Below are 23,720 nucleotides of genomic sequence, written 5' to 3'. Positions count from 1 at the left end.
CCAATATAAAAAACTTAACATTGATATTTTTCTAATTCAAGGATGAGAGATACCTTTCAAATCTGTCTGAGTTTAAAGAAAACAGATTATGACACTATAGATCTATACTAATGTAAGAAGGTAGCTTGTTATACCCAGTCAGTTTTAATTTCTTTATTTTATCACCAGTGTGGTTGAATAATTTCTTGCTTCTTGAGTTTATATTTCTTCTTAAAAGTTGCATATTTTAAGTTATATATTATAATGTAATTATATATTTTAATCATATATAATTTCTATAAATTATATATTTTTATTTTGTTTTGTGAACTATATTTATTTAAAATATTTTTAATTAAATGTAACTTAATTACATATTTTGAATTATATAATTTTTAGAGATTATATTTCTTTTTTAAAATTCATGATGCTTCATTTTATATATTAACTTGGCTAGGCTGTGGTGCCCAGTTGTTTGGCCAAACACTAATCTAGATGTTGTTGTGAAGTTATTTTTCAGATGTAATTAACATTTAAATGAGTAGACTTTTAGTAAAGCCAATTACCCTCCATACCGTGGGTGGGCCTCATACAATCAGTTGAAAACCTTAAGAGAAAAGACTGATATTTCCCTAAAGAAGGATCAATTCTGCCTCAAGACTGCAACATAGAAACCCTGCCTGAGTTTCCAGTCTATAGATTTTGGACTAAATAACCAATACCAACTCTTCCCTAAATTTCCAGCCTGCTGGCATACTCTACAAATTTTAGACTTGCTAGCCCTGCGATTGCATAAGCCAATTCCTTTAAATCTCACTCTCTCTTTCTCATATTTTATGATACATAAAAGAATGATATATACATAAGAATATATATACTTTTGGGATGCCTGGGTGGCTCAGTCGGTTAAGCGTCTGCCTTCAGCTCAGGCCATGATCCCAGGGTCCTGGGATGGAGCCCCATGTCGGGCTCCTTGCTCAATGGGGAGTCTGCTTCTCCCTCTTCCTGCCACTCTCCGTGCTTGTGCTGTCCCTCTCTCTGACAAATAAATACATAAAATATTAAAAAAAAGAATATATATACTTTCTATTATCTGTATCTATTATATACAACTATCACATATATGTATACATATATATAACTCCTATTATGTGTATATGTGTGTGTGTATGATATCAAATAGGAAACATAATATCCTATTGGTTCTGTTTCTCTAAAAACCTGAAGTAATACAGTATCCCTTGCTATTTTTCTAACAGTATATTCACCTATTTCTTTCTGAACAAATTTATTTACTTAATAAAATGTTAAACCCTTTACATGTCTCATGATACAATTTTTCTTATACTGTGTGGTTTGATTTTTGTTTTCCAATACTTGAAGTTTTTACATTTTTATTAAGCATTTTATTTCTTGTGGGTTTGTTCCTATAAAGCTCTTCCATGCACAAGATCAGATATATTTCCCCATATATATTCTTCTAACTATAATTTTATTTGTTACATTTAATTTGCTTGTCCATGTGGAATTTATTTTGGTACATGAAGTAAGATTAAAAGTTACAGTTTTCTTACATAGTTTATCAACTATTTCAGCACCATTATTAAAAAAAACACAAAAAACAACTGATCTGAAATGCTGCTTCAGCTAGGGTTGCCAGATTTGGCAAATAGGAATATGGGATGCCCTATTAAATTTGAATTTCATATAAAAATAAATATTTTTGGAATAAGCATGCCCCATGTAATAATTGAGTCATGTTTAATACAAAAAATGTTATTTATTTGAAATTTATATTTAGCTGGATATCTTGTATTTTATCTAACAACCTTAACTTTAGCTGTTATTAAATTTTTTCTGTGCTCTCTATGCCTTCGAATAAGTCTCAAATCACAAGTAGGAAGACTGCTGATAATGGAGCAAATACAGTGAAAGTCATTAGAGATAAGAGAGCCCAAGTCTTAGACATATCATTTCAGCTTCACCTGGGCTACTGAGTCACATGAGCTGTGAATTCCTATTACTACTTTCAAAAAGTCTAAGATGGTTTTTCAGTATTTGGAACTGTAAATATTTTATTTTATTTTATTTATTTTTTAAAGATTTTATTTATTTGACAGAGAGAGACAGCGAGAGAGGGAACACAAGCAGGGGGAGTGGGAGAGGGAGAAGCAGGCTTCCCGCGGAGCAGGGAGCCCGATGCGGGGCTCGATCCCAGAACCCTGAGATCATGACCTGAGCCGAAGGCAGACGCTTAACGACTGAGCCACCCAGGTGCCCCGGAACTGTAAATATTTTAACTGACACAGAATAGATTGTGTTCTTATAACTGAAATTAATGTACATTTTTGCTTACTTGGGAAGATATAGTTGAATTATTTTATAAAATAATCACTTTAATACCTCTGACATAAATCTAATTTTGAATATTTTTTGGATTTACATTAAGCACAGAACTGTCAGTGTAAATTAAGAATGGGATTGCCAGAATCAGAGAAAACAATAGAAAGCGGAAACTTTAATATGACATTAAACTTTTGATACTTTGGTTACTCACCCCCATAGAATAAGGTAGGATAATATGCACAAAGTCTGATGTAGAGAACCACCATTTTTCAGCATAACCAACTATACTTCATTATAGTCTTAACCATTTTACTGTGACTCTTCTCCCCTATGGGAGTAGTTAATATTTTAAAACATAGCAATGAAGGTATTGCTGGCATAGATAGGGGTCATCCTGAAGGAAAAAAGGTAGTTCAGGGAGGGTAACATTAACCATTATATATGTGTCGACAGCTTCTTTGACCACCTTCCCTAAAAGTGGATTCACCAACACTGCAGGATAAACTGAACTGACTTTAACAATATTAGAGATTAGTAAGGTCTGGGTAGGAAAATATGAGTTTCTAAAGGTGATAAAAAGAGTGTTCCTTGAGGGCGCCTGGGTGGCTCAGATGGTTAAGCGTCTGCCTTCGGCTCAGGTCATGATCTCAGGGTCCTGGGATCGAGTCCCACACCGGGTTCCCTGCTCAGTGCAGAGCCTGCTTCTCCCTCTTCCTCTGCCGCTTCCTCTGCTTGTGCTTTTCTGTCTATCTCTCTGTCAAATAAATAAATAGAATCTTTAAAAAAAAAAAAAAAAAAAGTGTTCCTTGAGAGGAAGTTGTAATTTCAATACAAGGAGTAGAATTTTCTCAACATTATTAGGAAGAGGAATTTTAGCATGTAATGGTAACATATAATAATATAATTTTGAATGGAATTCCAAGTAGTTTTGGTCTTTCATGTTATCAGAATGCAGTGGAAACCGATATGTAATGCATGCATGAGGGTTGAATGCTTCACAGAAATCTCCATTATCGGTAATTACGATAATTACAACTGATAACTTTTTAACAAGAGTGGTCCTATTTTGTCAAGCTACCATTTCTTACCAAGTGGTATTCATATTCAGTCTCAATATATTACAACTGGTTTGTAATTAGCATGATGCATACTTTAGAATTGTGTCAGATTATATTTTCAAATGACTGCTATAAGAATATCTGCCATCCAACCTGTTCTTTTACCTTGCCACTAACTCACCAAAAGATGAAGTCTATTTCTTTACTCCCTTGAATCTGTTTGGACCCTACGACTACGTTGATCAACAGGATAATGTTGTGTGACTTCTGAAGATAGGTCATAAGAGGTCAAATCCTTTTATCTTCTCTCTGGGCCTCTTGGAATGTTCACTGTTGGGAAATTCCCTCTTGGAACATACTCTCCATGCTAATGAGAAGAAGCCTAAGCCATACAGAGAGGCCATCTGTGGACACTCTCACTGACAACCCCATGTGAGCTCTGAGATGATAGCCAGCTCCTCTACTAGTAATATGACTGAGCCTTCTTGGATATTGTCCAGGCTTGCAATGACTGTAGCCCTGACCACCATCTGTCTGCATATGTATAAAAGAAACTCAAATGAGAGCTACACAGAACTACCCAATCAACCCAGAAAACTATGAGAGATGATAATAATAAATCGGTTTACGTTAATAAATTTTGAGATGGCTTATTAGTCACAACAGATAGCTAAAATAGATGGTCAGAATAATTTGAAAAGTAGTCCAGGCAGAATCCATAACTGACTCACCCTTTCAGATGCTACCTTCCTCCACTCCCCAAACATGGCATCGTCATTAAAGAATTGTGGTAAACATTTTCATATAATTTCTGGTTTATTATTATTATTTTTAAAGATTTTATTTATTTATTTGAGATAGAGCAAGCATGAATGGGGTGAGAGGCAGAGGGAGAAGCAGACTCCCCACTGAGCAGGGAGCCCGATGTGGGGCTCTATCCCAGGACTCCAGGATCATGACCTGAACCAAAGGCAGATGCTTAACCGACTTAGCCATCCAGACGTGCCCCCCCATTATGTTTTAATTACCTCTTTCAATATCACTGGAATTAATGACAATTTCTGATTTTCCAATGCAAGGAACCAACTCTGTGAAGTACTGTATCCTTTCCTAATTGTCTATTTTCTACTGTTGCAGTGATACCCAAGGGTAAGGAAATCTTGGTCTTCCCAGCAATGTGACAGTGCTGCTTTATTTTGTTGTACTCCTAGCTTAGATTAGGAAAAACAAAACTCCCATGAGGCACTTGGGGAGAGGCGTGCAGTGGACAATCTAGGGAACACTTCTCAAAGGTTAGCCTGGCTTCTCTCTCCCTGTCCTGAAACTAGGAGACACAGAAATTAACTTTTTTCCTCTGTAGATTTCCCAAAGCACATTTGGTAGCCATTTTGCAGTGGGAAGGTTAAATATGCAAAGTCTTTTAACAGCACAAAAAGTTTAGAGTTCCTTGTAAAGCAGCTATGTGGATAGCCTACCCCACTCTACTAGAAGTCCTTTTAATGTGGCATGATTGTAAATGAGAAAAATGAAATGAAATAATGCAAGTGACTTTTTGATATCACAACATGAGAATGCTTCACTTGTAGTAATGTCTCTGAACAAACTGAGAAAAAAATGTTTAACTGAATTATTTGTTAAAATCAAAAGCTTTTTTTATACTTGTATTTTTTAATGGATGGTCAATAGCAATTAATGTGAAATACTCACTAATAACATGGTCAAGGTCCATCAAGTTACAAAAACTATTTAGAATTCAAGATTATTTTGTGATATCCAAGGAATCAATTAATAGAGAATGTGCAGAGAAATGGTATTCCAACAAGGTAGGTCTTGCATTGACACCTACATTCTTTCTACTAAATTATAGAACTCTGGGTGATTGTTTCATTTTAAAATAATGACCTAGTTAAATAAAGGGTCTTTGCAGATAGCTTAAAATGTCATTAAAATAGTGCTTCATGGAATTTTAAGGTTGGATAGCTATATGACTGGTTGGATTTTTTTTTTTTTCTTGTCATGAAGATGGTAAAAAGTCTCAACTAGCTAAAGACTACAAGTAATTGGCATTTTTGAAATAGTAGGATTAAATTAAAATATATGTAATACATGTTTCTTAATTTCATCTTAAAAAAACTACTATGTATTAATTTATACTCACTTTTGGTTCTAGAAAGTATTTTTCAAACTTTCATCTGTGGCAGTTCTGAAGATCCTATTTATACTTTTGTGAAGCTATCTGTCTTTGTAATTATTGCTGTCAAATGCTGTATTCCTTCTTTCACCTGAGGAAAGCACCTTAATGGACCACTAAAACTATTTCCTGAAATCTAGAAAGCGGAGTGAAGCACCACCAGTACAACATGAAAACAACAATAATAAAGACAATAGGCTAAGTATTGTTACTGTTGGTGAAAAAAAAGCGCCAACTTCATTAGAAGGGAAGGATGGTATTTATTAAAGTGAAAGGATTCCAACTTTTTTCCTTCTGCTTCAGGTGTTCAAATTATTTTGTTTTGTTCATATGGTTTGCTATATAAAGTGATTCATGGATTTAGTGGTCATTTGATTGACATACGTAAAAGATGATTCCATTATGCAAGCTAATTCTTCTTAGTAGAATATGTTTTTAAAAATCCATTCTATACTGCATTGTAAATGGCAATAAAATTGACAATAAAATTATGTGCATGTCAAATCTGGTCCCTTGTTGCTTGACAGGAACACACTAGCTGACAGAAGTATCAAAAGTCTTACTCAAAATCCCATTTTTCATGTTTAATTACTCATGAGGATGAAATTATGAGGCTATGTCTTATATGAATTTAATCTTCCCCTTTTTCTAAGGGTTTTATAATAAAATATAAAATTAAGGTGAATTGACTTATATCTGTCTTCAGAAGATATGTGGCATTAATGGAAATAATTACTCTGTTCCTTTCCAGAATGTCTGGATAAACTGTGAAATGAGTATAATTTGTCACAATGTTATTTTTTTTTCAGAAATGAGACAAAGAAGCACTATAATGCATTCGCTTTCCATTATGCCAATTCCTTCAGACATTTGCCACATTATGAGCTCCTACAGGGAAATCATTATCTCTCTTGTAAGAAAAAAAAAATGAGGCAAGTCACCATTTCATTACCTATATTTCAAAAAGTTAAATGATTTAAAATGTCTGTCCTGGGAGATCACTGTATTTGCTTGTCTGTGCTTCCACAAGCACTATTATCCTTAGCTATAATTCATTTTTGAAATGCCAAAATCAGGCAGAGTAATGTTTACCAGATTTAACCTTGTTCATTTTATTTTAATGGTTAAAATGAATCCATTCACTATGTGCAAAGGAGATGAAAGTGCCCATTCAGAAAAATAAAATAAGTAGGTCTCATCTAGAGATTCATGTGTACAATTAATATTTTTTATGCATACGAATTCTAATGGCTAAAATGTTATGTTTATCTATGATAAGCACTAAATAAATATACAAACAACAGAAATATATGTGCAGTGATGGCACGTTAAGCAAGGTCTGCTTGAACATGACAGCTAATTCGTCATGATCTAGTGGACTTTGGAGCAAAGCAAAACCACAGTTCCAACCTTGTGTCTGGCACTGTGACCATGAGTAACTTTTATTTTTATCCTCAGTGTCATGAATTCTATGCTCTGCTACCCAGATCTCTATTTTGGGACTGAAGTATTTTTGCCCAGCAGCTCAAGGGTTGTCCTGCAACTGATCTCTGGAAGTCCTTTCCTGGATTTATTTTCATCTGAAGAGAGCTGCCTTGCCCAAGTCCACACCCTTCTCCAGAGACAGACCACCAAAGAGGAAGGAGACAAAATGTCTGGTAGGTCCCTTTGGATTCTGAAACTCAGATATTTCATACCAGGTAGTAATAATATGGCCCACACCCTGGGTGATTAAATGCTGTCATGATTGGATAGAGTCCAGAGCATGGAAAGTCCAGGCTAAGGTACAAGTATCTCCTGGGTCAGATGTCTGAGTTATTAGATCTATCAATAGTGGGAAAGGATGCTGTGTGGCATTTCTGGGAAGACCCAATGGGAAAATCACAATACATTCCCAAGATTTTGGAGCAAGGCCATGCCATCTTCAGGAGAATATTACACACTGGCTAACAAAGGAAGAAGCCAAAACTTGGTTCACAGATGTGTTGGCTCAAGATAGTCCTGGTTGTGGATGGTCTTGAAAGACGGTGGAGAGGAGAAATCCTCTTAGTAAAGTTTTGGGTGGTGTATCAGTTGTCTTGTGTAGAAGTGTCCTTTGTTTAAAATATATAGCAACTCATGTGCAGTGGTGAGAAGCTAAAACATTTGATCAGGAACAAGATGGAATACTTGGGAAAAGTGGGTCGATGGATCTATGTGGACATAAGTTTGAATATTATTGTTATTGTGTGCTAATGCCCATCAGAGAACATCCAGTAAGGAAGCATTACTAAATTATGTAGACAGAATTACCTGGACAGATGATATGTGCCAGCCTGCCTTTAGCTACCCCAGTGTTGACATAGGAGCACATGATTGGAAAGCCCAGGTGGCAGCAATGGAGGCTACACATGGACCTGATAGAAGGGGCTCCTGCTCATCAAGCCTAACTTATCTACTGCTGCTGATGAATGTCCAGTATGCCAGCAAGAGGTTAACTACTAGGCTCCCAATAGAGAGCCATCCCTCAAGAAGAACCAGATACTTGGCACTGACTACAGTGCACCTCTTCCTCTCTGAGACAGCAATTTATATGCACAGGAATTGTCATATTCTGAACATGGGTTTACTTTCCCTGCCAGCAGGACTTTAGTCAGCACCATTATGCAAGGGCTTGAAAAATTCTTGATTCCAACAATCACAAACCCATATGACATAAGACCAAAGGACTGACTCTGTAACAGGAAAGTCAAGGGATGGATGTATGGTTCCTAACACATAGTGCACTATTCAGAAGCAGCTGACCTAATAGAGTGATAGAACAGCCTAATGAAGGTGTGGCTAATGCACAAGAGGCATCCTCCTCCAGGCTAAGGATACTCATTAAATTAGTGACCATAGTATGGTGCTCTGTCCTCCCAGGTAAAATACTTAAGTCTTGGAATCTAGACATAGATGTAGCTTCATATACCAACACTCCTGGTAATCCATTTAGTGATCTTGTGCTTTTTTTCTCTGTAACTCTGAGCTCTGTGGGTTTTAGAAGTTCTGATTCCCAAATAAGGAATGCTGCCACAGAGAAGGTCACAGCAAAGTCACTTGGGCATCCTTAGGACTCATTTGTCCAATTTTGATGGTAAATGGACAAATGAAGAAGCTGTAGCCTGAGAAAGCCGTAAGAACCCAAAATTTAGACTTCTCAGGGATGAAGATCCGGGTAACCTCACCCTGATAAGATGCCTAGACCAACTAAGGTTGTAGCCAAGGGTGAGAAGAATCTAGAATGAACAGTGGAGGAGGGAGATAATGAGTATCAATCACATCCTTGTAAACAGCTATAGCAACACAGGATTTTTTTTTATTATTATTCCATTAACCTTCCTCTCAGTTTCTCCCAGGAAAAGAAATCCAGCAGAATCCTGACGGTATAAATTATAGACCCTATAGAAGCAAGTGAATCCTAGCAATGCATGGGATGCTATTCTGTTACAAGTGGGTTCCTTTTAAAGCTAAAGTATTAAATTCCCTAACTCCTTAGAAGGTTGCCAACTGAGAGATATAAGCTGTCAGCTCTCTCCAAGAATAACCCTTAGCTGTAAAGAGCCTCTTTACCTGCTCAAAGTCATATCACTTCTTGCAAGGGTGGCCAACATCCAATGACTGGTCAATGCAATGACATAAGGACCCAAACCCTTTATGTCAACTCAGGACACCTCTGAATGGCTCTTCCAGCTATGGGAGTCTCCTGGTGTCAATGGAGGCTATTCTACTGTCTAACTCCTCTGCCTGCCCATCTACTTTTGTCCCTTCAGTACAATTATTGACCCTAAGAGCATTCCTTAATACAATTCCTGTGTGCTAATCCATGTTACAGAGTTGACTTCCTGCCAACCAATGACACTCAATTTACTAATCCATATATGTGGATGATCATGTCTATAGTTAGGTTTCAAAGACTGGATAAATTTATGGTTATAAAGGAACACAACCAACTCTTTTTTTTTTTTTTAAGATTTTATTTATTTATTCATGAGAGACAGAGAGAGAGACAGAGGCAGAGGGAGAAGCAGGCTCCCTGCAGAGCAGGGAGCCCGATGCGGGACTCGATCCCAGGACCCTGGGATCATGACCTGAGCTGAAGGCAGACACTTAACCGACTGAGCCACTCAGGCGTCCCACAACCAACTCTTAATAAAAATTATTTCCCCTCTCTGTTGTTTTGCTACTGAATACAACTAAACAAACACAGAAGTCATGTGAACAATTTCCTATGCTAACCATACCTTTTCCAAAAGTAGAAGAGTAGAAACATCATGGCACTATGGAATCACAGCTGTGGGCTCTGTTGGGGTCTCAGTCATGAAGTTACTTTTTAACAGATTTATTTGAGTTTGCCCAGCCAATTCAAACTATTTACTCCAATTCTTTCGTGATTTACCTTCTTTTCTTTTGTCCTGTTCTTTCTTACTAAGACTTTATTATTTTTATTTATATTTGTAGTCTGAATTACATGTTATACTTCTCCATATATATAAAGTAACATATTTTAAAAAATAATGACTTTTTTTTTTTTTCACAAAGCCACTCATGGGGTAAGAATATGAACACAAATCATAATATGAACTGGGTTTTTACTTGATTAAAATTGAGGTGTTGATATCTGAAACTATAAAAGGTAGGCTGGTTCACTTCGGTTTATTATCAGATTATTTTTATAGAATAAATAAATGCTTCTGAAGATATTTTAATGGCAAACTTATTATTTAAAAAAATTAGAAATATGAAATAAGGGTTACTTTATTTTGAATTCACCATGCACAGTTTTGATTGTATCCTCTCTGTGAAAGTAATCTGGTTCATTTGGAAATAAATTTTCTAAGAAATTTCCTGTGCACTTAAGAAAGTCAGTTCAAGCTAAAGGTCAGGATTTGGGATTTTCAGTCCAAATGTTCCTGACCTCACTTCCTCTAATATGCTAAAACCAAGACTGAGGTCAACAAGTAGTTTTTAAAAATAGCAAGAGAGATTCAATTTTCTACTTGGTAGATTAAATTTAAAAATACATCAAGTTGACGGAATAAGTCTATTTACGGAGAGGCCAGACTAATCAAATAAATCAAGAAGTTGTTGTCAGAAATTTATTTATTTATTTATTTATTTATTTTTTTAAAGATTTTATTTATTTGACAGAGAGAGACACAGTGAGAGAAGGATCACAAGCAGGGGGAGTGGGAGAGGGAGAAGCAGGCCTGTGGCTGAGCAGAGAGCCCGATGCGGGACTCGATCCCAGGACCCTGGGATCACGACCTGAGCCGAAGGCAGATGCTTAACGACTGAGCCACCCAGGTGCCCCTGTTGTCAGAAATTTAAAACAAACAAAAAAAATCCAAGACCACAAAAAAGGACAGAAGACCACATGATAATGTGGAAAAGAATATAGGATATTAAACATGGAAGTCTTGGCTTTAAGCTCTTGTCTGCTCTGTGCTATGTTAACTTTGTTCTTGATAAATCTTTTATGTCCTTAAGGCACCCTCATTAAAACCTAAAATTATGCTAATATGTCCACAAACTAACTCTGCTCATGAGCCAATCACCAAAAATTTCTTTACCTGTAAAATAAAAAAAAAAATTGAATGAATAATCTTTTAGTCCAATGTTTTAGAAATCCAGATATTTATCTTTCTTAATTTATAGGTTTGATTTAAAGATTAGATAAGTAATGAATGTAAAGTGATTTATAAATGATAAATACTATGCAAAGTTATTGATAAACATGTAAACTGTTTTTTTCCTACAAACAATTAAATATAATAGTAAACACACAGTAATCCAATTCTATACAAGATAACTGCTATATAAAATATCAATTGTAGTGTTCTTAAAAACCAACAATCCATGGTAATATAAAATGTTAAGTGCCACATAAGAAACAAAAATTTAAAAAGTTAAATAGATCATACCTATCGTATCTTTGCTATAAGAACAAAGGGAGCACTTGTTCACAGGATGTTGATTCCAGGCTGGAGGCTGATAGTACAAATAAGAGAAGAAACAATACAAAATGGAACAAAAAAAAACAAAATCCTGTACTTGGAGGGAATTTCACTTCAAAAAACTAAGCATCAGAGACTCTTCCCAGTAATTTCAATACTGAGAGTGGACTCACTTAAAATTTTGAAGCTTACTAGGTTCTAGCTCCTAGAAACTCATGAGGTTCTCTGTTTTGTTCACTGCTTTCTAAATAAATGAATCATTTAAAAAAAAAAAACCCACTTGAATGCTATTTTATAAGGTCAACTTTACCTCACGGAGACTGCCCTTGAAGATGGAGGATTTTTCCCCCTTTCTTCAACTCATATATATTCCTCAGAATATATATAACCCTTGCACAATGTGAAATTTTTAATAAGAATCCCAAACTTCTCAGTAATTATTTTAAAACTGGTATAGTTGGTTTCATTTATTTTCTAAAGAGTTATTATGAATCTTAGATTTGAGAAACCTCAACAAAACTGATTCACACTAACATTTTTTTCTCAAAAAAAGACTCCAAATGAAGAAAGTAGGAATTCCTATCAGCAATCATATGATTGCTTAAGACTTTCAGCTTCCCATAATTTTTTTTTTTTGGTATTGTTAATTACCATTCTCTTTTGATGGACTTTGCTTGCCTCCTGTTGTGTTTTCCTCTATAAAGGAGACAAAGGGAGAGGTGCCTGGGTGGCTCATTCAGTTAGGCATACCACTCTTGATTTAGGCTCAGGTCATGATCTCAGGGTTGTGGGACCAAGCCCAGCACTGGGCTCAGTGCTTAGCACAGAGTCTGCTTGTCCCTCTCCCTCTGCTCCTCCCCCCACTCTCTCTCTTCCTCTCAAATAAATAAATAAATAAAGTATTTAAAGAAAAAAAGAGACAAAGAGAATTTGTAAATTCATATGTAGATGTTGTTAGTGTCATCCTCTTAGGAGTAAGTATCTAAAAATAGAATAAGATAAGGGCAAAGTTTAATGTCAAAATAATGTCTGATGATGACATGGTGGAGTTTCTCACTCTGCTCGTATTCTGCACTCCCATCAGCAAGGCAGGCAATTGCTTAAGGCTGACCAAGTGTTCAAAAGAAGAAATGAGCAGGATTCAAATTAAAAGGACATAATTCTACTGTAACCAACACCCAGATAGAATGCCTTGCTAAGTGTCAAATTTATTGATGGCCCAAACTTAATAAAGTTTTCCTCTTTTATTCTTAATTCATAAGAAGTTTAGCTTTAGAAGGAAGGCAATATATGTTCATGAAAAATGAATTATAATAAAGTGAACACATATTTTCAAATGCTAAATATTAAGTCTAATAAATTAAAAATGTCTTCTGTCTTATATTAGTTGATGATTTCTTAGCAGTCTAAGATGGCAAAGTTTATATCTGTTAATTTCCTGTAACTTGTCATCTTTTTTATAATATACAAAATTCCACACCCTAGAAATGCCAGAAATCAATCATGTACATAATTTCTCCTGATTCTGAAATATTACCCTGCAGAAGCTGTGAGGGCTCCCGAGGTGCTACACTCTGAATAATATATAAGAGAGAGGAATCATCTTTCTTCACTGTAAATCATTCCAACATTTCTTGTAATATAGAAAAAAAATACAGATTTTTATCTCTATCTGTATTATCCATATAATTGATCCTTTAAAGTTTCAAGTCCAGCAGGAGACAAAAGCTGAGGCTTACAAAACCACCAAATGCAAAACTCCCATATCCAGTTGGGAGTCACCAAAAGCAACTCTTCATTAGAATGACTTAGATGGAGGTAGAGAGACTGACCTCTTAAAGAAAGGTGGTAAAGAAATAAAGGCATTCCCTTGGGCACAGGGGAAAATAAAGCCTCCCTTATAATTTATAAGAAATCCTGGCTCTCAAGTGGGTTTGGGCTAGGATTCATAATTCACCTCCACCAAAAAAACAATGTAAGTTGAGAATTAAATTTAAATCTCTTCCGGGTTGGTAATGCAAAACACAGTGCCTGTAACACAAAAAGCAAATACTCTAAACTAGAGAAATCCATTCCAAACTATGCTTCATAAACATGACTTTGAAAAAAAAAATATGAAGTGTATATAGAAACAAATCAAGATAAGTGAGAAAAGGAAGAAAAAAACATACTACAAGACTGGACATTGGAATGAAATGAGTAAAGATATAAAATATTTTTAGAACGCTTAAGGAAATATAAGTAGGTAATCAAAGTACAATAATGAGATAAGAAGCTATAAAATTGCCTGTGTATATTAGAAACTAAAAGGAAATAACTTCAAAAACTTCTAAAATAGAATAATAGAAATTACTGACAAAAGGAATTCTATCAACTAATCAGGCAGTAGTTTAAGCATAGCTAAAGATAAATGAGTGAGGTAGAAGATATACTTCTGAAGGAGATAACAGGATGCAGCATAGAAAAAATTATGTAAAAATATGGATGAAGCACAGAAAGCCATGGCAAAAAGAGAAAAAAAATCTAATATAAATTAGAGGATGCATTTTGAAAAGATATTGGCTTAGAATGTTACAAAGCTGGGCAAAAAAAAACCAAAAAACAAAAACCACTAATTGTTGGGTCCAGAAGACCAGAAGCCAAATGAGATAAATAGAAAGAAATCAGTGCTCAGATGCATTATAGTGAGGCTGTCAAACACAAAACATCAGGGAAATTCCCTATAATAAATCAAAGGAAAGCAGTTTACTAATACAGAATGACATTTAGGCAGATGCTTGTTTCTCAACAATAAAAGTGAAACTATTAAAATAGCAGCATAATATCTTCAGTTGCTTAAATAAGAAATAATAGGTTAATATTATCCATCTTATTTGAACTATCTTTCAATACCAAGGGGAAATTAAAACACATTAATACAAGGCCAAAACATTTAGAAGAGGAACTTATAAATGATTGATTTCGGGAAGAAGAAAAAATAAGCTAATATTAAATGTGGCAAAAAAAGTAGCTAGTCAAGAAAGTGATCAACATGTGGGTAAATCTAAACAAACATTGATTGTACCAAATAATGATTATAAAGGAATAGCTGTATTTATACCATATAATACAGACTTTCAGAATTATTAGAAATAGGAGGGTCATGAATTATTAGTAAAAATTAGTAAAAATTCAAAGCATCAGGAATATATTGCAATTCTGAAATTGCATGCACTTAATGGCATAACTTCAAAATGAAAATAAAATCTCCCCATTTGGTGGTGATTTTAATATATAGCTTACGGTAATTGCAGACCAACTACAGAAAAAAAAATTGTCAATAGAGAAATGGATTTTTTCAGGAACATCTGTGGGAATATATGAAGCACTGCATCCCCAAATTGGAGAACACACATGCCTTTCATGTACATATTAAAAAGCAAAAACAAGAAGGAGGTCATATAATTTGTGCATTGGTAATATCAAATAATTCATTTCATACAGGAAATATTTTCCGACAAAAATGAAACTAAGTAAAAATATAACTTAATTAAGTACCAAAAATATAACAACAAAAACCACAAGAATATTACCAAAAATGGAAATTTAATCTCATTGGTGAAAGAAAAACAATTCTGGAAATTAAAAAATACCAAATTAATTATTCTTTGCACTGAATAATATTATAATGCTACTATAAAAATCAATCAGCTAAATGCCTAAATTTTAAAAAGTAAGCAAGAACAGGGAAAAAAAAAAAAAAAACCTCATATGAAAGTAGAGGAAATAATGAAACAAGACAAAACCAGAGGGGGAAACAAACCATAAGAGACTCTTAATCTTAGGAAACAAACTGAGGGTTCCTGGAGGGGAGGGGGGTTGGGGGATGGGGTGGCTGGGTGATGGACACTGGGGAGGGTATGTGTTGTGGTGAGCACTGAGTGTTCTATAAGACTGATGAATCACCGACCTGTACTACTGAAACAAATAATACATGTTAATTACAATAAATAAATAAAATAAAACTCAAAAAATAAATAAAATAAAAATAAAATAAAAATCAATGATATTAAAACCTATCTAGACAATGAATGAAACCCAAAATTAGCTTGTTCAGGAACATAATCAAACCGATAAAATTATTTGGCAAGACTGATCCCAGCTGAGAGAGAGAGAAATGAAACAAATAATACCAAAAATGAAGAGGGAGATAGAACAATACATAAAGTGGGGATGGATTAAAAAGTAACTCCGTATTTGGACAAATATCATGGCAATAAATGTTGACACTTCTGTGAAATGCATAACTTAGAGAAAAAACTTAAAAGCAGCTAAAAATTTCGGGGCGCCTGGGTGGCTCAGTTGGTTGGGCGACTGCCTTCGGCTCAGGTCATGATCTTGGAGTCCCGCATCGGGCTCCCTGCTGGGCGGGGAGTCTGCTTCTCCCTCTGACCCTCCTCCCTCTCATTCTCTCTGTCTCAAATAAATAAATAAAACCTTTAAAAAAAAAAAAAGCAGCTAAAAATTTCAAATGTAATTTAAGAAAAGGATAATTTGAATAGTCTTCCATCAATTAAAATATATGGTCACTTGTTAGATATTTTCCCACAAAGGAAAGCATCAGGCCAAGGCAGATACTCTACCCAGCATTTATGAACCAGGTGATGTTATCTTCCACAAACTTTTCCAGACAATAAGAAAGGGGAAAGTATTTTATGCCTCATATACCATGATAACAAACCCAGGAAATTACAAGAAAGAAAATTACAGGTTTATACCCTCCTCAACATAAAGGCAAAAATCCAAAACAAACATTAAAAAAATCAAATCCAGCTATGGGACTCCTGGGTGGCTCTGACTCTGGATTTCAGCTCAGGTCACGATCTCGGGGTCCTGAGATGCAGACCCACGTCAGACTCTGCTGGGTGTTGAGCCTGCTTGAGATTCTCTCTTTCCCTCTGCCCCTCCACCCCCAAAAAATCAAATCCAGCGAAATAACAAATTGTGTTTTAGTCTAGAAATGAAAAGGTAGTTCAATTTCAGAAAAAAACTACTTATATAATTTTTCATGTTACATGGCAGTGCAAGATGTGGGCATGATATGAGGTGTGAGGAGGTGTGCCAGGCCTCAGCATCCAGGTGTGTCCCTCTACTTAAGGCCACAGATACTTATATGTCAGGTAGCTCTCTTCTATAGCGACTGTCCCTTAGGTTTCTGTAACAGTTCACTCCCCTCGTCCCTTCCATTTAGGCCTATGCTGAGGAGTAACTCCCTGAAGGTTCTGAGACCCTGGGTGCTTTGCCCTCCTCTTTTCTCTGCCTATGACTTTGAAATTATTTGTTATTAAGTTAATAATATTAAGTTACTATTTATTGCGTTACTTTCAATTACCCTTATTTAGTTGTTACATCTGTTTCCCACTACTACTTTGACATAACCCTTCAGAAACTATTTGGCATTATTCAAAAAAATTAAGATGATTAACCCCATAGATGTTAGAATTCATTCCTGTGTATCATTCCAGCATATTAATACCATAAATAGGTTATGTGTGTGCCTGAGGACTTCTCCACTTCAGCCCTCAAGGGGAAAGGGAAGGGCTAGCAGAATGCAGCTAGAACCCATGGGCTAGTCACCTTCTCCTGTGAGCATATCCAACTGTTTACTCCAGTATGACAGATGGATATGCGTGTTTTACTCCATGGAGAATTTGAGGGATTTCTTCCCTAGAGAAACTTTTCACATGTGGTAAGAGGAGACTGATAGAGCAATATTCACAGCAGCATTGCTTGTAATGGCTACAAATTTCAAATAACCTGAAGGTCTATCAACAGATTAAAAAAATAATCTCCTATAATCTGATACTTTACAACAGTGATAATGAATGATATAGAGAATGAACCTATGGAGCATGTTACATAAACCGACATGGATAAATCTTATGTCATTTTGAGAAAAAAAAAAAAGGTTTAAAAATATATACAGTGACTCTATAGTTATATAATTCAAACACAAGTAATACTAACCAATATTTTGTTAAAATACACATAAAAATGGACAAATTATAAAGAGAAGCAAAGGAATAATGGGTACACAGTTCAGGAAGAGGATAGTGATTACTTCTAGGTCAATACAGAGAAATGCAATCTGGCAAAGGTGACTTCAGGTTATTGTAATGTTCTGTTCTTCAAGCTGAGTGGTGGGTGCATGAATGTCCATTTTTTTCCTTTGCTCAACATTTACTTTGAAGATTCTCTTATTTTTCATATGTTCATCTTATTATAAAGCATATGCACGTTTTGAATATAAAAGATTCTATTAAGAGCTGAATGGATACTACTTTTGAGGAGTTCAATATATGTAGCTTAGAAATAAAAATAATAATATAGATAATTTTTATAGATACTTTGTTTTGAGCAGAAATAACCCTAAAGGGATATAAAATTCTGGACAAAGTCAAGTACTAAAATCATATACTGATTCATATTTTACCCTTTGCACCTTTTAGTACCATTCAAAATATAATTGGCATAATTAATGAACAGTCCAATAGGAGAAACAGTTCCAGCAGTAAAAGGAAATTGTTTTGTGCACTCCTCTGCAGATTCTGAAAGCTCTATAAAAGTACTGCTTGCAGAGAGAAGAGGAGAGGATGAATGACCCTTGGTTTTACCTAATGTTTGCACTTGATTGCTTTATAAAAATTATGCCCTTGAGTAAGGCTTAAGGTAGTCATAAAATTGTAACCAAGGCCAAGGAATTCTAAAATTAAAACATAATCCATTCCAGAAGCATAATTACATTAGTGACAAACCATACGTACATAAATCAGTACTGGAAGTGGCTTCCAAAGACTGATTAAAAGAAATTCTGCTTATAAGGATGTTCTCCTACTTCAACATGGTACTTGGCAGAGGTTTCTCATCTCTGCCATTGAAGATAACAATCTGCTTCACCTTCAGGTAAGGAAGTGCTCATCTAGCCAATACCTGCCCCTTGGAGATGGGGGACTTGGGAAAGACAAAACAGAAAGCAAATGGAGGGAACTGTAACTGCCGTATCTTGAGGAAGGAAACTACTCACTCATCTTGGCTATTAAACTTCAATTGATACACATTTTCCGAGGTAAAATAGAATCATTGTCCCCCTCCCACTCTTATGGAACTTCAATGTTTAAGAATCCATTATTATCAATGAATATCATTCTTATCAATGCTTCTTTCTTTTGAGAAATAATGACTCCCATTACTGCCATTTTTTGTCTCATGTCTTTTTGTTGTGGGATTTTAACAACTTATTTAACCTCTCTTTTACAGGAATTTTACGGTGGCAAAGAACTGGAAATCATTCCATCTCTCTCAAATAAAACCTGTGGACAGATTGAAAGGATTGAAAAGGGAGATGTTATTATAAAGATATACATCTCATGTGATTCAATGAGTATTTAAAAGTACTCAGACAACCTAAGTGTCTGTAGACGGATAGATAAAGAAAATGTGGTATATACAGTTGACCTTTGAACAATGTGAGGGTTAGGGGCACCAACCCCACCCCACAATGAAAAATCTGCATATCTTTTGACTCCTCAAAAACTTAACTAATAGCCTAGCCTACTAGAGACCAGAACTCTTACCAATAACATAGCCAATTAACACATTTTTTATGTTATATGTATTATATACTGTGTTCTTACAATAAATAAGTTAGAGAAAAAAAGTTACGAAAACCATAAAAAGGAGAAAATACATTTACAGTACTGTACTACAAGATACCTGACTGTACAGACTCACACAGTTCAAACTCATATTGTTCAAGAGTCAGCTATATATATACAAAGGAGTATTATTCAGCCTTAAAAAATAAGGAAATCTTGCCATTTGCAACAATATGGATGGACTTTGAGGGCATTATGCTAAGTGAAATAAACCAGACAGAGAAGGATACCATATGGTGCCACTTATATGTGGAGTCTTTAAAAAAAAAAAAAGAAAGAAAATCAAACTCACAGAAACAGAATAGGAAAATGATTGTCAGGGGCTGGGTAAAATAAGAAGAGGCTGGTAAAAGGATACAAACTTTCAGTTATAAGGTTTGAGGATCTTATAACATGGTGACTATAACTGATTATACTGTACTGTATAATTAAAATTTTCCAAGGGAGTAGAACTTAAATATTCTCACCAATCAATCAATCTGTAGGTGATAGATATGTTCATTAACTCGATGAGGGCAATCTTGTCACAGCATATACATATATCAAATCATCACATTGTACACTTTAAATATCTTACAATTTTGTCAATCATACATCAATTATTTAAAGAAATAAACAACAACAACAAAAAATAAAAGTTCTCGGGGTGGTCAGAAACCAGGTGTGTCCTGGGACATCTACATTAATAGTTAATGGATCTTATTTCTAAGTACTCTACTTTGTGTGCAACTCAGTTTATTTCCATGTTGTTAACTAATTTTAATGACCAATGGCATCCCTCTGCAATCCAATTCCATATTTTTAGGAAAAAATTCTGATTGGTTCAGCTTGATCACTGAAACAAGGAGCATAGGGTCATTCACACCTACTTGACCTCGGGGTATTTAAATCTAAAGGAAATTTATCAAGATGGCGGGAGATAACTCATGGACTTGGAAACCCCAAGTGGGATTTTGGGTTGGTACTAAACAATTACTTTTTTTTAAAATATTTTATTTATTTGAAACAGAGAGAAAAGGAGAGAGCACTCACAAGCGAGGGAAGAGCAGAGGGAGAGGGACAAGCAGACTCCACCCTGAGTGTGGAGCCTGTTATGGGGATCAATCCCACAACCTGGAGATCATGACCTGTGATGAAATCAAGAGTCAGACGCTTAAGCAACTGAGCCACTCAGGTGCCCCATTACTAAACAATTACCTTAGAGCATACAGCACTGCTCAGAAAATGTATGTTTCTCTCACTCACATATTAGAATTCATTTAGTGAATTGCTCAGTTTACTTAATACACATTTATTGCTTCCCGCATTCAGTAGAAGCAATTGGAGTGAGAAGTGTTCACTGATGTTCTAAATCATACTTTGCCATTTACCTGATATCTTGATATTGGGTTCCATCTATGGAGGGGTGATATTGTTTCAGTGCATGAGACTTCCTTATGTATTTTATGATATAAGATGCATATTTAAAATGTAAAGCAATATTCAAGGTTAGGAATTACTATCATTCATAACAGATGCTATGGAAAATATAGAATATATTCTATAAAATGTAGAAATCAAAATATCTGACCTTTAGGAGGTCATTAAATTGGACTAGAAACCAGGTGTTCAGACCCTCATTCCGTGTTTTCCTACTAAACCATGCTTCATGATAATTTAAAAGTTGACTAATTAAATGAGACTTGATATATATGTTGTGAAAGAAGCATGACTTTTTAAAAAAAATTCTTAAGGGGCGCCTGGGTGGCTCAGTCGTTGAGTGTCTGCCTTCGGCTCAGGTCATGATCCCAGGGTCCTGGGATCGAGCCCCGCATTGGGCTCCCTGCTCGGCGGGAAGCCTGCTTCTCCCTCTCCCACTCCCCCTGCTAGTGTTCCCTCTCTCGCTGTCTCTCTCTATCAAATAAATAAATAAAATCTAAAAAAAAAAAGTTCTTAAATCACCTTCTAATTAAACTATGTATTTGTTCGACACTGATAACTGCCTTAAAAATGAGACTTTTAAAACTAACACAAAAGATTAAGCAGTTGAGTGATATACACCTAAGAGTTGTGAATTATTATTGTGTTCAAGTAATATTTTCAAGTTTTATTAACAGTTTCTAAATAATCATAGGCCATTTTGTGTATGATATGAATATATTAAGGATATCTAATGATTTAGTGACAATAGTTTTCATGATTGGAGAGTTTGTAATTTATGGTGAACAGAAATAAAAATTGATATAAATCATTTAGGTTTTCTAAAACTAATACATATGGACACAATTGTGAAGCATGTGCTTCCCAGATTAGCAGAAAATTGAACATGAAAAATTGTATCCAGAAAACTGGTTTTTCAATGACTCAAAAATGAAATACAAAGTATTTTCTTATTACTTAGTAAGTCAAATGACAATTCAGTTGTTAAGAACAAAATAAATCAAAAGAAAAAGAAGATAGGAACACAGTAAATCAGTAAAATCAGCAGCATGTTTTCAGTTAAACAACTTTTTAAAAAATAAAAGTTTAAGCAAAAATAAATTGCAAAAGTAGCTGGCTATTTACTGTTTGTTTTTTATTTAATTGTGCCCACCTCTGTATTAGGTGTTGTACTTGATGCTGGTGATGCAAAAATGCGTAAGACAAACTTTGTGCATTCTTCCATTAGATGGCTGGGGTAAAGGGAGGAATGAGAATTGGTGCTAGTTTGTAATCTTTCACTAAGACATCGAAATATTCCATGTGTTACCTTCTTGTACTTTCTAGGACCTTCATTACCATCCTACATAGAAGTGGTAAGAGGAGACATCCTTTTATTGTTCCTTCTTTCAGGCAGAAAACATTCAGTCTTGAACCACTAACTACATATCTTTTAGCCATTCCCTTTTATTCCTATGGGTTTTATAGTGAATGGATGTTAAATTTTATTCAATACTTTAGTAAAACAATCCCGTGATTTTATCTTGAAAGGTGTGTTGATATGGTGAGTCACACCGATTGATTTTTGCTAAACCAACTTGCATTCTTGGGATAAACCCTATTGGATCATGATGTATTTACCCTTATTTTATATTCCTGGATTCAATTTGCTAACATTAAGGATTTTTCTGCCTATGTTTATAAGGGATATTGATCTAATTTTTTTTTTGGAAACTCTTTTTCTGATTTTGTAGGAGAGTAATACTGGCCTTTTAGAGTGGCCTGCAAAGTGTCCCTATAGCTTCTATTTTGTGAAAGACATTGTGCAAAATCAGTATTCATTTGAAAACTTTCTGGAAAATTCTAGGCCTAGATTTTTCTGTATGGGGATGTTTTGAACTAGGAATGTAATTATTTCAATAGATTTAGAATAATTCAGGTTATCTATTACTTCTTAATAAGCTTTGGTAGTTTGCATTTATCTTGCAAAGAATCAAAGATACTTTCATCTGAGTTACCAAATTTAGTAGCATAAGTTTGTTTTCCTAATTTCTCCTTATTGTCTTTTAATGTCTACTTGATCTGTAGTAGTGTGTTCTATTCCTAAGATAAGTAGTATGTATCTTCTTCCTTTTATTTGATTATTCTTACTGGATGTTTATACTTTTATTGATTTTTCCAAAGAAACAGCTTTGATTTTGTTGATATTCCCTATGTTTTCTACTTTTTTTGTTTAAAATTTTATTGATTTCTGTATTTATTATCATTTTCCTTGCTGCTTGAGGTTTAATTTGTTCTTCCCTTTTCAATTTCTTAACATGAAAGGTTAATTCATTGATTTGAGCCCTTTCCTCTTTTCTAACATATGTTCATGCTTTAAATTTCTCACTAAGTGCTTTAACTGAGGCCCACAAATTTTGATATTATAATTAAGTCTAATTTCAAATATTTTCTAATTTCCTTTCTGATTTCGTTTTGACCAATAGGTTATTTACAAGAGGGCTAATTCCAAATATTGGTTATATTTCAGAAATTTTTCTGTCACTAATTTCTAGTTTAATTCCATTTGGTCTGAGATCATACTTTGTATGGCATTTAATTATTTTAATTTTATTAAAATCTAGTCTATGGACCAGTATGTGGTCTATTTGAGGAAATATTCCATGTGTGCTTAAAACGAATATGATTTCTGTTCTTGGTTGAGGTGGCTGATGGTGTTGTTTCCTTCTCTTTATTGATTACTTTTCTCTATTTGTTCTGTCAGTAACCAAGAGAGAACTGTTGAAGTCTCCAGCTATACTTATGGATTTGCCTATTTCTCCTTTCAATTATTTCAGGTTTTTTAAAAACTGCATTTTTGAAGATCTGTTATTTTGTGTGTAAATACTTAAGATTATAAAATCTTCTTGTTAAGTTGACCCCTTTCTACTTATTTCATGCTCAGTTTTCTTCTTGAAAAGTATATTTGTTCTAGGGGTGCCTGGGTGGCTCAGTTCTTAAGCGTCTGCCTTCAGCTCAGGTCATGATCCCAGGGTCCTGGGATCGAGCCCCGCATCGGGCTCCCTGCTCGGCAAGAAGC

The 23,720-nt window shown here is 34.9% G+C and overlaps 1 long non-coding RNA gene across 1 annotated transcript; it reads left to right on the top strand.

Moving 5' to 3' along the window:
- The first annotated feature begins 7,100 nt into the window (after positions 1-7,100).
- On the top strand, positions 7,101-19,982 carry LOC123847379 (uncharacterized). Its single transcript, XR_006791540.2, has 3 exons — positions 7,101-7,232; positions 18,492-18,654; positions 18,846-19,982. It is a non-coding gene; the product is annotated as an uncharacterized LOC123847379 (long non-coding RNA).
- Positions 19,983-23,720: the final 3,738 nt, after the last annotated feature.

This window comes from Mirounga angustirostris, unplaced genomic scaffold (assembly GCF_029215605.1).
Source record: "Mirounga angustirostris isolate CCGP_5_RB_7025 unplaced genomic scaffold, mMirAng1.0.hap1 SCAF_2, whole genome shotgun sequence".
NCBI classification, from domain to species: domain Eukaryota; kingdom Metazoa; phylum Chordata; class Mammalia; order Carnivora; family Phocidae; genus Mirounga; species Mirounga angustirostris.
The sequence above is the reverse complement of the archived record's forward strand: the minus strand, read 5'-3'. Positions and strand labels throughout refer to the sequence as shown.